Below are 16,547 nucleotides of genomic sequence, written 5' to 3' on the forward strand. Positions count from 1 at the left end.
CATTTCTAAAATACCCTTTTCATCAGAAAGACATTATTTCAAGAATTTTGAAGATATGATGGGGAAAAAAGACAACATAAAATCTAAAGGTCTTTTCTGACCTTCCAACTTTCACCTTGTTCTCTAGACACTTCCACTTCGTTGTAATTCTCTGCCTGGCACTGGTTTGCCACAATCTGATATGCCTTTATTTGTTCATTTCTCCTTCTGAGAACACAAATGCCTGAGAGCTGGGACTTGACTGCAGTGTTCATCACTGAACCTCCAGAATGTAGAGTGTGTGCTACAGAGAAGGTCCTCAAACATCTATTAAATAATGATGGCTGAAAAGCAGTTCCTTATATGGTTACTTATATTCATATCAATCAAAAGACATATGCTTATCTCTATATAATATTTGTAATGGATTTCTTTATTAAAAAAAAAGATTTTATTTGAGAGAGAGAGCATGAGCAGGGGGAGCAGCAAAGGGAAAGGGGAAGCAGACTCCCTACTGAGCAAGGAGCCTAGGGCAGGACTCAATCTCAGGACCCTGAGATTATAACCTGAGCTGAAGGCAGAGGTTTAACAGATTGAGCCACCCAGGTACCTCTATAATGGGTTTCATGTATATATTTTTATCTTTCCATATACTTATTTTAATGGCTACATAATAGTCCATCACAAGAAATGCCAAAATTATTTTACCCAACTATCCCGTTGGTGAGCATTACAAATGACTGTAGCTCTACACTCTACCTAGCTGTCTATATATCTAGGTATGTGTTTTCTCACTGAACTACTAAAATATGTTCAATTTTATTCTTCTTTTACCCATTTATTAAAGAAACTTGCATTAGAAGTCAGTGAAATATTGAATCAAAGGTATTTCAATACTTTTCATGTGTGACAATTTGTTCTATAGTTTGTAGATAAGATGTACTGCTGCCCTAAAAGAGACATGTATAATAACTGTAATGAGTCACCGCACTCTTTCACACCCTCTTCCTTATTAATTCATTAAGTAAAAAACAGTATGTCATCTTGATAATTTCTTATTGTTAGTGAAATGAAATAGCATTCTAGTATATTAATTGAATTTCCCCTTTTTATTTTATTTGCCTAAAATGTTTTTTACCTTTGTTTATGCTTTTAGTAAATTAATAATATCAAATATTTAAAGCATAGTGGAAAAGCAAGACGTAACAAACCACAAGACTCAAATAGTGTGGAATAAAGTTATATTCCTTTTTCTCCCCCTCTCCACTTCTCTTTTTCTTTTCTTCTTTTTTCTTCTTTGTTTTTCTTTTTTCTTTTTTTTTTTTTGGAGGGGGCACCTTTAAAGGATGCTATAATATGTGCATAAATGAAATAAGAGAGATAAGAAAGAAATCATTTTAAAAGAGAATAGAGCAGGTGACAGGAAAGATACAATGAGTTAAAGAAGACAGGAGTAGAATGTTATCAGAGAAAAAAGAGAAAACGGGAAGCCAATATTTAACAGCATTCTACAGCATTACCTAAGAAAGAGGGAGACGCTGAATGAGGCGGGGATAACCTTGCTGAGCTAAGCTACTATCCATCATAGAAGAAATGAGAATTGCTCTTTTTGGATATTCAGCAGAGAATGAGGTGCTGCAAGAGATTTTACAGTCAATAAGAGATTATGATGGTAGCAAAAGGTATCTTAAGAGGAGGTAAAACCAAGGACTAGATGAGACATCCAGAAAAAAATGAGCTCATCTTGCTTATGTCTAGATGCAGAGCAGTTCAGGTAATAATTCAGTCAGGTAACGAATCATCGAAGTCCATAATGAATCAGTCAGGTAATGAATCACTGAAGTCTACATTTCAACCAGCAGGTCAGGAATGAGGACAAAGAGCAAAGGAACAGCAATGGCAAAAAAAAAAAAAAAAAAGAGCTTTGCTGGAACTATGCCAGCACATGACAGGACCGAAAGGAGGAAATGGATTTAAATTAATACAAGAAATATATTGGTTAAAATAAGGAGAAGAGAAACTGCCTTTTGTTAAATATACACCATGTAACAGGCATTAGGGCAGAAGCATTACAACCAGTAAATTATTTATTCCTCGCCGCCACCCAACTACAGTGGGTGTGATTCCATTTTCAGATGAAGAAATGGAGTTTAAAGAAATGTCACTTCTCAAAGTCACAGGGCTAGTAAGAGAGCCTCTGGGATTCACAAATCAGTGTGACAATAAACTTCTCCTACTGTCTGTCCTAAGGCTAAAAAGGAAAATCTGTCTGCCTTCTAAGGATGTACCATCTTCTATCCATCTATAATTCACCTTTTTTTCACATTGTAACTTCTTTGAAATCTCGCAGAGTTACAGGTTAAGTGACATCACTTTATTTCCTTAGTGTTTTATTAAAAAACGGTGCATCCTACCAACAATGATGTGACATATTCAGTGAAATTAGATATATGAGTGGTTCTTAACAGAGGTTCTGGAGGTATTTTTAAAAATAAAAAAAGTTTAGATTTAGATATTCACTCTTAGATGGATGCAAATGTGTGCAATAGAAAATTTCTAAGAGTTGACTTCTTTGTTTGACTATGTTCTTTACACTTAAATGATGACTCTTATCTCTGAAATATTCTATATTCCAATAATTGGCAGAAATCAGTTTCTACAGAAGCTCCTTTGCTTTGATTGTCTAAAAAACATGAACATTTTGTGAGAGACTACACCCACAAAAAAATATTTTATTAATAATGAAAAAGCTAAGGTTGGGGGGGGGCAGGTATCCTATAAAATCAGAGAAGGATCATTTAGGCACATGACTAAATATAATTAGGGATGTTAAAAACCTGATATAGGCAAAATGTGGAAAATGGTTTTTCTGGACAAAGAGGAAACAACTGTTTACATTTTCTTCTTAACAGCAGATCAACTAATTTAAGAAAACTTGGTCTTTTTGAACAGAGAGTATTTCAATCTTATATCCATGCACTTTAAAACCCATTTGTTTTAAACCTAGTCTGTCCTGACCACACCCAAAACTCTCTTTCTGAAGTTTTCCCTTCACAAACCTCCTACTAACTTTCCTTTGCATTCAGGTTTTGTCTCAAGCCATTTCCTTCCAAACAACCATCTCATTTAGGACAAATTACCTTTTACCTTCAACAAAAATCATTTCCATTCCTTGAATCTTTCTTACATATCTCCTACTTTTCCACATAGAGTTGTTTCCCTTATTCCCATCAATCTTACAGTTAACAGAATTTTGTGCTCTTAGAAACACCTTTGTCTCTAGTCAGTTATTAACCAATTGTGAACTATTACACCAGAATTCTCTAGATGGCAAATTTATGAATCAGTTAAGTACAAAACATGTTTACCAACAGATTTAAATATTCTTAGTTTCTTTGCAGTAAGAAGTCAAAAGCACAAACCTACATAAAGTAATTAATGACTTAGCATTTTATCCTATTTGAAAAGACCTAGAAGTCCAACAAATTTAATTCCATTTGTCATCCAAGCAAAACTTTAAACTTTCAGGTTACCAGAGACTCTGTAAAAGGTTAACAATTACCCATGAAAACTTTGAAACAATTAACCATCAGTTTAGTCATCTTTTTGCTAACAAATTGCAACAGAGATAATATGAGCATATTTGACCATCAGTAAACCTTGACAGAATAAAAGTTTCATGTCTACTGCTGATAAATTAAAAGACATGTCCGTCTTAATTAAACCAACAAACTTAACTTAGTTCAAATACTGATTCACACTCCACCTGGGCCCACCCTACTTTCAATGTTTCCCTGAGACACAGGTGAGGAAATTTGGAATGGGAGGTGTTAGGTCCAGGGGTGCTCTTTTTGCTCCTGGACAGTGAAGAGAGAAGGATCCGTAGTGCAGGAGACACCAAGGATGGTATGCAGGCCAGTTGCCCAGGCCTCACCCAAGTTGGTGCAGAAATAGGAGAAGGGGGAGATAGAAGAAACAAAGTGCTGCCAGAATGCAGAGAAAGGATTTGAAGTTTTAGAGGTCATCAGCTCCAGATCCCATGCTCTCCCTCCAACAAGGGTGGGAGGGGTTAGACAGTCCACATTGGGCCAGAGAAGACAGGGAATTTTCCCAAAACAAAGGGAGTTGCAGCAGCTGCTTGGGAATATTCCTTAAAGTCTCCGTCTCAAGTTAGACGAACCCCAGTTGGCTCCAGTTATAGCCATTAATATGAGAGGTAAGTGAGGGAGAAGCCCCCACATCTATTAGGAGAAACAGAGATAAAGTCAGAGTCCCCTTTGCTAGTGATGACCTGTATAACCTCCAGCAACCTGTGTTTACTAGGAGACAGCTTATTTAGCTCATTATCATCCAGTATGTCAGGAGGGAGTTAATGAGCTGACCCATTTGGGCAAACACATTCTGCAAGAGGCCCTTAGGTTGGGGTCCTGGTGTAGAGCAATGAAGGCCTAGGTATGAGCAATGAAGGTATCCTAGGTTCATTTGCCCTGTTTCCTGCAGAGGAGGAAACAGATCCTGACAGATCCTGACAGATCCCACTGAGGCCATGCAGTGTTCCAGGAGTTCAGTCCTTTCCTAAGTTTTGCAATCTGAATTATTTCCAGTGGGTTAAAAGGCACTCCAAAGTAGAGTCCTTGGGAACTGAAGGAGCCATGCTCCCAGAAAAGTAAAGAACGTCCATTATCAAATCCCCCCCAACTCCTGAGTGGTATCCCATGCAGAGGTTGCTATGTGCAAAAGTGACCAAAGGCGTCCCTCAACAAGACATCACTATTGATCATGATCCTGCCTCCCCATAAAGGCATACCTGCTGTAAAAGGCCCTGGAGGGGTGCCGGCTCCCCTACCCTACCCCATCACATCCTAAGCTGCCAATGGGTGCCTGGTGAATGGACTAAAATACCATGCCTTGCCATCGTCTGTCGTGAAGGTTGCATACTTCTTTGCCATTTTAACCCATGAAAATACTAGACAAACTTGGCAAGGGGGAATTACCCAATTTCGTAGCTCTAAGTAGTTAGTAGAGGACACTAACCAGAAACAATAAAGACTGAAATCCATCACGGTCTGAGCAACATTCCAACACATGTGGTCCTTACAGCCAACTTCCCTAGGAAACGATCACCAGTTAGGTTTTAATTCAATTGGGTACTGGTTTCAGCCGGCTCCCTGCAGAGGTCCTATAGCCAGAAGTGGCTAGACCAGGGATGTGGAGGGGATCACAATAGATCAATCAGGAGGAAACCTCACACAGGAGTCTTACGATTGGCAGCTGTCCTGGTGACTTAGGTGGCTGTCTCATGCCCAAGACAGGCAATTCCGTATAAGAACAGGAACAGAGAGAGGGCATCAAGTTTCTGGGTCTTATTGCAATTCTGGCCAGGGTACTAACAACCAAAAGGCAGATGTTCTCCTCCCTGTAGAGTAGCCACAGGCTAGAGGATTACAGCCTGAGAAATCAACATGCAAGTGTTCCAGTAAGACCATACTCCTTGAAAAGCCCCTGAAATGAGACTAAAAAAAGACGAGACAAAGTACTCACCAATTTTGCACTGAAGCTTAGAGTCTAAATGTAAAGACTCAGCCCCACATTGGGCGCCAAATGATGAAGTTTTAGAATAGAAGTGAGGTTGGGTGGGGTGAGGTCCAGAGCTGATGATCAAGAAGGAATTCTTGAGACATCTTTGGTGCAAAATGGTGGTTTAGTAAAGCATGAGGACAGGACCCATGGACAGAAAGAGCTGCTGGGTCAGCGTTGTGAGGGGTGGCAGGTTATATACCATGGGGGTGGGGGAAGGAAAAGGGAGGTTTCAACAGAACTTTCATATGCTAAAGAGGACCTACAAGATATCAGATACCAGAGGCCTTGCCATTGTCAAAATTGTTTTTCCCTTTTTAACAAGCTATTAAGATAGTTGGGAGATTCCTAAAGAATGTCGCATTTGTCCCACCCAGGAGGGGGGTGGGGGAAGATTGCAGGGTGTCAGCTTTTGCTTTGTCCTCAGCCAGCCTTCTGTTCCCTCATCAGAATTACACAGTATATAACCTTCTGAGATTGGCTTTTTTCACTCAACATAAAACCCCAGAGATTCGTCAGTTGTATGCACCAACAGTTTATTATTCTTTATTACTAAATAGTATTCACGGAATGAAAACTATTTACTTTGCTTACCTGATGCTATAGCTTTTTCTAGTTTTCTGTGCTTCTTCTTCTATAATAATCCAGTGATTCTCAAAATATGGTGGTTCCCTTCAACTGGAATGGTTATTAAAAAATTCTGAACCCCAGGGCGCCTGGATAGCTCAGTCGTTAAATGTCTGCCTTCGGCCCAGGTCATAATCCCAGGGTCCTGGGATCCAGTCCTGCATTGGGCTCCTTGCTTGGCAGGAAACCTGCTTCTCCCTCTCCCACTCCCCCTGCTTGTGTTTCCTCTCTTGCTGTCTTTCTGTCAAATAAATAAATAAAATCTTAAAAAAAGTAAGAAATAAATAATAAAATAAAAATTCTGAACCCCATTTCAGATCCATTCAATCTGAGTGTCTGTGGGTAAGGTCTAGGATTACATTATCCATAACTCAAACACTACAGTGCGATGTAATAATGGTTACTTTTTAGCTGCATTAAGCTAGAAACCAACGTAGCTACCATTTAAATTAGAAATGGTGATAGCTAAAGGGCATTTATAATTATGAAATCCATTCTTCAGAGGCAATTAGTTGTAGTGATTGACATTAGACACTATGCTAATTACAGCAATAAATGTCATAATTTTTCTTGAAAATCATAGCACTGGTGTTGAGGGAGCAGAAGGCAAGCTGGGGACAAAGCACGGGCTGACAAAGCTGCAAGCTCCTAGCACAACTCCCTGGTGGGATCTGTATGACATTCCTCCAGGAAACTTCTAATTACCTTAATGTTAATGCTTTGCTAGAGGAAAAAACAACCTTAGCTTGATAATAGTCAGGCCTCCAGTAACTAGAAGGGGCTTTTTAGCATAAGAAAGTCTTTTGGACACCTCACTTTTTCCTTACCTCCTCCAACTCCCAAGTATCTAATCAGCCATTCCTCACAAGCCAGAGCCCCAGCTTTCATTCCTATGCTTCAATAAAATCACCTTTTTGCACCAAAGAGATCTCAGGAATTCTTTCTCAGCAACATCCACAAACTATGTCAGTGGCATGTTAGAAATCAGTGTCCACTGGTGAAATGGAAGGTACTAATATTTCAGAAACATCCTCCACCCTTACATGAACAGGATATAAGTATCTGATAATGTCTGTAGCCTTTGCCCTTACTTATGCCATGAACCAGAAGGTTCTGATGAGAAGATACTCTCCTAGGAAACTTGGGCCTGCCAGCTCAGTTGAAGATTTCATGCAGAACAGGAGAAAGAGGAGCCCCTAAAAGACGCAGCCCCTAAGGGTGTGAAAGTACTGTCTGTCCTGTTCTCTCAGAACATGAGGCAGTATCTGGTGCTGAATTGGCCCTCAGTGAACCCCTAGTGTATTCTAAAACATGCTCTGTTCTTCAGTACTTTCCTAGTTGACTAGCATCACAAAAGCAATTAATCCATTCCTAGTAGAAATCAAGGCCTTTAGTAGACAAATACTTTCTTTAGGATCAAGAAATTTGACCCAAGGAGACATACAGAGCAAGCACTGCTATAAGACTCCCAAGTGTTCATCACTTTGTAGGATCACACAATGTCAGGGGAGAAGCACAAGTGATGAGTGAACAGAAAACAAGCTGAGGACAAAGCAGAAGCTGAACCCCTACGACCCCCTCTCCCAGATGGGACATATGTGGCATTCCCCTTGTACTCCTGGCTGTCCTAAAGCTAAGGAAAGGAAAAACAAATAGTTAAACTTATAGAGAACACAATCCTGCAAAATAAGAGTCTCCTTCAATTTACAAATGTCTTAGCAATCTACAAGAACAAAGCATTTCTATCAATAACCTAGCTTCCAGAAGGAAATGTAGGTACAATTAAATGTCCTTATACTCTGCAGCCCATTGACAGATACTTGAAGGGGCAGAGTGTAAAGTTCCTCCAGGAAGTTCCCAACTATCTTAATGTTAATGCCAGAGGGGTAAACAACCTTAACTTGACAATGACAAGGCCTCTAGTATCCTGTAAGTCTTTGTTAGCATATGAAGGTTCTTTTAGAAACCTCCCTTTTTCATTAGTCCCCCAACCCCATAGTATATAATTAACCACCACTCCCGCCCACCGGTCTTTTCCCTGCACTTTAATAAACCACCATTTTGCACCAAAGACATCTCAAGAGTTTTCTTGATCTTTGGCTCCCGACTCCACCTCACTGAACCTCAACTATACTCCAAAACTGCATGACAAAGAGATTTTTTTCTTGCCTCCCAAGGTTCCAAGCTAACTAATTTCCTGATATTCCAGAAAGAATTAAAAGTGAAATGAAAAAAAATAATAATAATAACCACGAAGGATATCTGATGGTGAAATCTGTCACCATTATGTCAAATTACTTCATACTGCACTTGTCCCTTGAGGCCACGCTTGGGCTCAGAAACCACCCAAACCCAGCTTCTAAGCCTTATAATAAGCTGCAACCCTGGAAGCCCCATGCCTCCATTCAAGAACACACTCTGCCTCTGACTAACTGCCCTCATCCTGGTTGGCTCCTAAGGACCTGAGACTCAGACAAACACAGGGAATAATCTGAGTATTTCTATGCCAAAAGGGCTGCAAGATGTTTTTCAATAAAAAGATGAAAGGGCAAAAGGAAATGTCAGAAATTTAGAAAAACACAGAGATCACAAACAGTGATGGCAGGTAATCTAATTTAACAACAGCTAGCAAGGAAATGGTGGATGATTTTGATATTAACATATCTGCAAAAAGCCACAACCAGTCACCTTCTGATCCTATCTATATCCCACCAGGGGCACCTGGATGGCATAGTGGGTTGAGCATCCAACCCTTGGCTACAATTTTGAAAAGACACAAAGTTATGTACAATGTAATATTAATTGTCTATGAATCAAAGCTTTCAAGTTTGTGACTTTTTTTAATTTTCCTATGTTTAGACTAAATTTATTATAATTTTATGCCAACTGACTCTAACAAAAGAACTGTGCTTGAATTGAATTGTTCCTTTTTCTGTTTTTTCCTAGTAAATCATTTTTTTCATATTTTCCAAAATTGTTAGCTCTCAATGGATTGAAAGAAAAAAAATTTAATGGTTTTTTTTTTCAGAGCTAGTTTGTGAAGCACTGAGGTAGAGGGCTGTGTCCCTGGCCAGTGGTCCTGTTACTCCACCCCACCTGCGGAACCCATGGGAGCCTCATACCCACACAAAATCAACTTCAGTCCACGCCTCTCTGGATCTTATCTAAAACTGGACTGTTGATTCCTTTCTTAGGAATCCAGCTTCACAATTTCCCCAGACTTGATATTTTCTAAAGTAATAGAAAAGCTAACTAGAGAAGTGTTTTCATTGTACTTAAATTATAGTAACAGGTCTCTGGGTATACAGTTGAGTTCTCGAGGAGGATAGACATCCCAGGGCCCCAGCCCCTTCCTGCCTCCTGCTCTCCATTACTCCTATTGAGGTGGAATAAAAGACCAAATGACCATCCTGTTTGGTTAAGAAAAGAAAAAAAACAAGGCCCCAGGGATGATTTAGCACTCTCTTGAGATGCCTCTGCATAGATTATACTTCCACATAAAGGGGGCCAATCAGCCCTGAGAGACCTTGAAAACATCCCATTACTATCCCCCATCATCCATAACCATAAAAACTCACCCCTAGCCCTGTCCAGTGCTCAGCCTTTGGGAACCATACCACTGAGCCCACCAGCAATAATAAAGCTGAGTTCTCCCAAATTTCCATGTGCACTTGAGTTTCCTCAGTTGCTTCAGATTTTCTGCAACATTAAGTCCCCGACCAGGAAACCCAACTGCACTGGCCCATCGTGCCACTGGTGTGGGACTGGAGACGGGTCTCGGAGGACAATGGCGTACTACCCTAGGGTTTAGGCGTGCCCTGCTGATCTTGGTGGACCCAAAGCTGGGTTCTCCTGGACAGCCATCGCTCACCTCTGCCCTGCTGGACCAACAATAGGAACCCGGGGACCCCTAGCCCTGTTGAGGACAGCCTCAACAAGGTAGAACCCTCAAAAAGGACCAGTGCACACATTGCAATGAAATGAGGCACTGGAAGAACGAATGCCCAAATTAAAGGCCAAAACCATGCAAATCCTCCACCCGACCAGACTTTACTGGACTAGCCAACGAAGACTCTGACTGATGGGGACTGGGCTCATTAACATTAGGCCCCCAAGAGCCCATGGTTGATGTAAATGTGGGGGGCCAGAAAATCACTTTCATGGTGAACATCAGGGCAGAACACTCGGTAGTAACTACACCAGTGGCACCCCTTACAGAACGAACTGTAACCATCATGGTGCCACAGGGGATCGAGCCACAAGCCAATCCTTTTGCCAATCCCGAACTTGTAAGCTAGGCAGACACATTGTGTCCCATGAATTTCTATATGTTCCAGACTGCCCACTCCCTTTACTGGGATGAGATCAGCTTTCAAAATTAGGAGCACAAATCTCCTTTGAATCTTCTGGACAGGACACCAGGAGTCTAAACCCCGCCGGACCTTGACTCATCTTGTCCCTCAATACACCCCAAGACAAAAAATGGAGACTGTTCGAACAAGAATACCTAGAGACAAACCCCAAGACCTACCAGACTGCAGTCCCCAATGTATGGGCAGATGATAACCTTCCCAAGACTTGCCATCTGGCGAGATCCACTCATTATAGAACTAAAGGCTGGAACATAGCCGCAACAGCAAAGGCAGTATCCAATCTCACAGAAAGCCCAAAATAGGCATATAGGCCCACCTAGAGCGACTAAAAGAAGCAGGCATTCTAGTCAAATGCCAGTCTCCCTGGAACACTCCCTTGCTCCCAGTCAAAAAGCCCGACGGTGACTACCAATCCATCTAGGATTTGTGTGCCATACACCAGGTTGCTCAGACTCTACAACCCAGTGGTGCCAAACCGCTATACCCTCGTAAGTCAGATACCGCCGGACATTGCCTGGTTTACCTGCCTCAAACTAAAGGATCGAGGCTTTTTCTGTATTTGCCTAGCCCCCTTAAGTCAACCTCTCTTTGCCTTTGAATGGACTGATGTCAGCTTGGGATGCCAGATGCAACTCACCTGGACCAGACATCCACAGGGGTTTAAAAACTCACCAACAATATTTAGTGAAGCCCTGGCCTCTGACTTGGCTGACTTCCCCAGGGAATGAACTAGCTGCACAGTACTCCAATATGTTGACGACCTTCTCATCGCCAGCCCAACTAAGGAAACCTGCCACCGAGCAACACTCAACATCCTACATCACTTATCAAAAAGAGGATATCAAGCATCCTGGGAGAAGGCTCAATTATGTAGACAAGAGGTCAAATACTTAGGATGCATGATAACTCAAGAAGACGGGCCCTCAGCACTGAACAAAAGGCTGTGATAACTAACCTTCCACGGCCCACCACCAAACGAGCTTTGTGTGAGTTCCTGGGGGCTGCAGGATTCTGTAGAATCTGGATACCAGGGTTCTCAGTCATAGCCAGGCCCCTGTATGATTCACTAATGGGACCAGATAATCAGCCTCTACAATGGGAAGATAGACAAGAAAAAGCTTTCAAGGAACTCAAGGACTTACTTGGAAGGGCCCCAGCCCTAGGCCTACCTGATACTGGGAAACCCTCCTGCCTGAGCATTCATGAAAAGAACAAAATTGCCTTAAGACTTCTAACCTAACCAATAGGCCTTTGTGAAAAGCCCACTGCATATCTTTCAAAGAAATTAGACCCTGTTGCCTCCATAAGGCCCCTTGCCTACGGGCCTTGGCAGCCACCACACTTCTCATCAAGGAGGCTGACAAGCTCACTTTAGGACAACAGCTCACAGTAAAATTTCCCCACTCAGTGATCACTCTTCTGAGCAGTCAGAGTCAGAAATGGGTATCAAATGCCAGGCTCACTCAATATCAAGGGCTACTTCTAGAAAACCCTCACATAAACCTACAGACTGTGCAGGCCCTCAACCCAGCCACTTACCTCCCAACAGCAGAAGGGGAACCAGAACATAACTGTCTGGAAATCATAACTGAAGTCTACACCACCCAGCTGGACCTGCAGGACTCACCTCTGACAAACGCTGACCTTACCCTGTACACTGATGGTAGCAGCTTCCTAAGCAATGGCCTAAGAAAAGTGAGTTACATCATTACCATGGCTACAGAAGTCCTAGAAGCTAAAGCACTCCCTGCGGGATGGTCAGCTCAGAGAGCTGAACTCTGGGCCCTCATCCAAGCACTCTTACTAAGGACAAAAATGTCAACATATATACTGACTCAAGATATGCCTCCATCACTCTTCATATACAAGGGCAATCTACAAAGAGGACTCCTCGCATCCGATGGAAAAACCATCAAGAACAAAAATGAGATCCTTCAGTTGTCAGAAGCCATATGGGTGCCCCGGAGCTTAGTCATCATCCACTGTTGGGACACCAAAAAGGAGATGCCATGCCAGCTATAGGGAACCACTTATCTGACCAGGCAGCCAAGGAAGCTGCCCAAGATGGACAACCTGCCATTATAGCATCTGTTACCCCCTTCTTACGAAAACCTACTTGTACAGCAGCTGAAGATGACTGGGCCAAAACCGAGGGAGCCATTCACCATCCCCAAGGGTGGTGAATCCTCCCAGATGGGCGCTTATTCATTCCAGCAAACTTCACCCCCTATGCCGTCACTGAACAACATTCAACTTCACATTTGGGAAAAACAGGGCTTGAAAAACTGCTGGCAGAACATTTCTACATCACCAGACTTGCAACCTTATGCAAGTTGGTCACAGATCGGTGTGTCACTTGTGCTAGACCCAACCCAAAACTGGACTTTCCCGGCCCCCTGGAGTACAGCACACAACGACAGCTCCCTTCGAAGACCTGAAAGTGGACTTCAGAAAGATGACTCCTTACTGAGGTATAAAATATCTGCCAGTTCTGGTCTGCACCTTCTCAGGATAGGTGGAGGCATATCCAACCCATACTGAGAAGGCCAGAGAAGTCACCACAGTACTCCTCTGGCAGATCGTGCCTTGGTGCAGGATCTGCTTACCCTACATAGTGACAATGGCCCAGCCTTTATCTTTGAAGTTCTATGAGAGCTAACTTCAGCCCTCAACATCTGGAAACTCCACACAGCCTACCAGCCTCAGAGCTCAGGGAAAGCAGAGCATATGAACCATACCCTCAAGGAAACCCTATCCAAATTACATGCTGAGACCTCCTTAGGGTGGACAGATCTACTTTCCTTAGCAGTACTCTGCTCCTGCTATACCCCTCAGGGCCATTTGAAATATTCTATGGCAGGCCACCCCTGCCTATTGTCTTCTTTTCCAGGCACTCTTAACATCTTAGGAGACATGTGCCTCCAAGACCAACTGTTATCCCTAGGAAAAATCATCGCAGAATTACACACCCACATATTAGAGAGGGCCCCTATATCCCTAGGACTCCATGTCCATTCCTTCCACCCTGGAGATGAGGCCTGGGTAAAAGACAGGAACCCCCTCACCAAATCTGGACTGGCCCACATACAGTAATTCTCGTAACTCCCACTGTCCTCAAGGTTACCAATATCACACCATGGATCCACCATTCATGAGTGAAAATGGCAAACCCAGACCAAGCTACCTGGATCCCACATCTGTCGCCATCAAACCCTCTGAAGATCACTCTAAAGAAGGGCCCCTAAACTCTAAAGTACATCCTTTCCTTTCTCAACCCAGCTGGAGCCTCATGTTATGGCTACTAAGTTTCCTCTGCCTCGGCCAACCAGGGACCCCCACTAACCCAACAACATACAACTGAAAATTAACCCAGACTTTGGAAGGCCAGGACAAAGTCCTTCATAACCAAACCACTGGCGAGTGTACCACCTTCCAGATATCTCTATGTCAATTCCATACAAGGAACTAGTGCTTGAAGGGAGGCCATGTAAAGAACAGGGACACCAGATATACCTTTGCCCAGACCAGGGGTTAGAAAAATGCGGGAAAATCTTTTGTGACCAATGGGGTGGTGAGACCATAGCCCCATGGGTGACATCAGGCAAGCTTCGAGTCTCCCCGGTTTACATGTCCCAGGCCAACCAAACACTCACAATTACCCTCACAGAACTGTGGAGGCTCCTAGTGGGACTGGCCATGACGCCAGGGACTGCATCTGTATGTTCCCAGGAAGGACTCTGGAACAACTTTTCACTCTCTGCTGGGACAGACACCCTCCACCGCCCAGGTTCTCTTCTATAAAGCCCACTACTCCGGGGCCAACCAATCAAAACTATACTTGCCAGCTCTTAAAACACCTCCTACCACTTATGGCTCAACTTGACCCATTCCCCTACTGGTTCCATCTGCTGGGTCTGTCTCCCCTTGGCTTGATCAGCTTTCTTCAGCATCCCCATCCCTCCTAACCAGCCGTTGCCCAATAATACAAGCCCTGTGAGTTTTGGCCCTGTACAAAACTTAGCCCCGCTGCTTTCAGCTAATAATCTAACATGCTTTCTTCCTCCCTGGCTGCACCAAGGCCCCAAACCTGGGCTGCCAGAATTTCACAGCTCCTCTACTTTACTGCAACCCCCCCCGCCGCCAGGTATCTTCCTGTCCTGTGAAAACAACCTTCTCTTCATGTGCCACAATGAAAGTAACGCAGTAACGCCCCTTCTGGTTGCATACTTGTGTTTCTGTCCCCCTCTGCCTCACTATACTTAGAGTTTCAGTTCCAGCCCTGGGTCTCTCTTCACCACCAAAGCTGACGGGCTGTAGTCTTATCATTCCTCCTGCGGGCCGAAGTCTTTGCAGGCATACCTACTGGCGCATCGGGCCTCAGGACTTCCCTTAACTTTTACTTCAAGCTTTCACAGGAACTCAATGATGACACAGAACGCATCGCAGATTCATCCCTCCAGACACAACTCTCCAGTCTGGAGGCAATACCCCTCCAGAATCGGCGAGCCCTAGATCTCCTCACTGCTGAAAAGGGAGGAACCTGTCCCTTCGTACAGGAGGACTGCTGCTACTACGTCAACCAGTCCGAGATTGTCACTTCCAAGGTTCGCGAGCTCCAGCTGGAATGCATCCAGCGTCGTGGAGAACTCATGTCTTGGGGTTTCAATCCACAATCATGGACATCATGGCTATTACCCCTAGTAGGCCCTACTCCTCCTAGTTACCCTCAGTCCTTGTCTCCTCTACAGCCTTGTCCGTTTCATCGGAAATACTGTCTCTCAACACATGACAACCCGTATCCTCGCCCTCTGAGGATATAGTCCCTTAAATCTAGATGTTGATGATCTCTAGGGTACCCCTGCAGATCATCAAGGGGGGCACATGAGGCGGATAGAGACCCCCGGGTCCCAGCCCCTTCCTGTCCCCTGTTCTCCATTGCTCCTGCTGAGGCAGAAGAAAGACCAAATGACCATTCTGTTTGGTTAAGAAAAGGAAAGACAAGTCCACTGGGATAATTTAGCACTCTCCTGAGACACCTCCATATAGATCATACTTCCACATGAAGGGGGCCAGTCTACCCTGAGGGACAGTGAAAACATCCCGTTACCATCCCCCATCACTCGTAACCATAAAAACTCACCCCTAACCTTGTTGGGTGCTCAGCCTTTGGGAAACGATCCCGCTGAGCTCGCCGGCAAAAATAAAGCTATGTTCTCCCAGATTTCTGTGTGCTGCCTGCGGTTTCCTTGGTCGTTTCAGATTTTTCCACAACAAAAGAACAATGTAGAAGTCTTATGAAGTAAGATTTACTGCATGGAGGTGGGTCTGGAAGACCAAAAGAGAAGGGAGGGCATTCTAGGTTTTAAAAATACACCATTTATCTCAGTCGTTAAGTGTCAGTCTTCAGCTCAGGTCATGATCCCAGGGTCCTGGGATCAAACCTCACATCGGGCTCCCTGCTTGGCGGGAAGCATGCATTTCCCTCTCCTACTCCCTCTGCTTGTGTTCCCTCTCTTGCTGCGTCTCTCTCTGTCAAACAAAAAAAAATCTTAAAAAAAAAAAAAAACACAGAAACAAACAAAAAACCCCACCTTTGATTTTTACCATTCTTCTTCCACTGTCTGGATAACACGAATCATGGTATACATGAGACACTTGCCAGTCAGTTACTATGACTCTGCAGTCTTTCTAAAACAATGTTGATTTCTTGTCCCTTCACTCACCTTCATCCTTTGAGCAATGTTATTCTCTGAAACTGTCACTTTTCTAGCTCATAGCATCAATAAATCTTCAGCAGGTGTTTTTCCATTTTAGAAAAATACATAAAAATATAAAATCACAAGAGAAAGAAAACCTTTAATAATATATAGAGGAGGGAAAACATGGAAGAGGAATCTCTTCATTCTACTAACTCGTTCAACATATATTCATTGAATCTAATCCTGGTTGAGACACTGTATAATACTTAGGGCTAGGGATGGGACATTGACC

The sequence above is a fragment of the Mustela putorius genome, unplaced genomic scaffold (assembly GCF_011764305.1).
Source record: "Mustela putorius furo isolate JIRA1106 unplaced genomic scaffold, ASM1176430v1.1 tig00000127_pilon_pilon_pilon, whole genome shotgun sequence".
Taxonomy (NCBI): domain Eukaryota; kingdom Metazoa; phylum Chordata; class Mammalia; order Carnivora; family Mustelidae; genus Mustela; species Mustela putorius.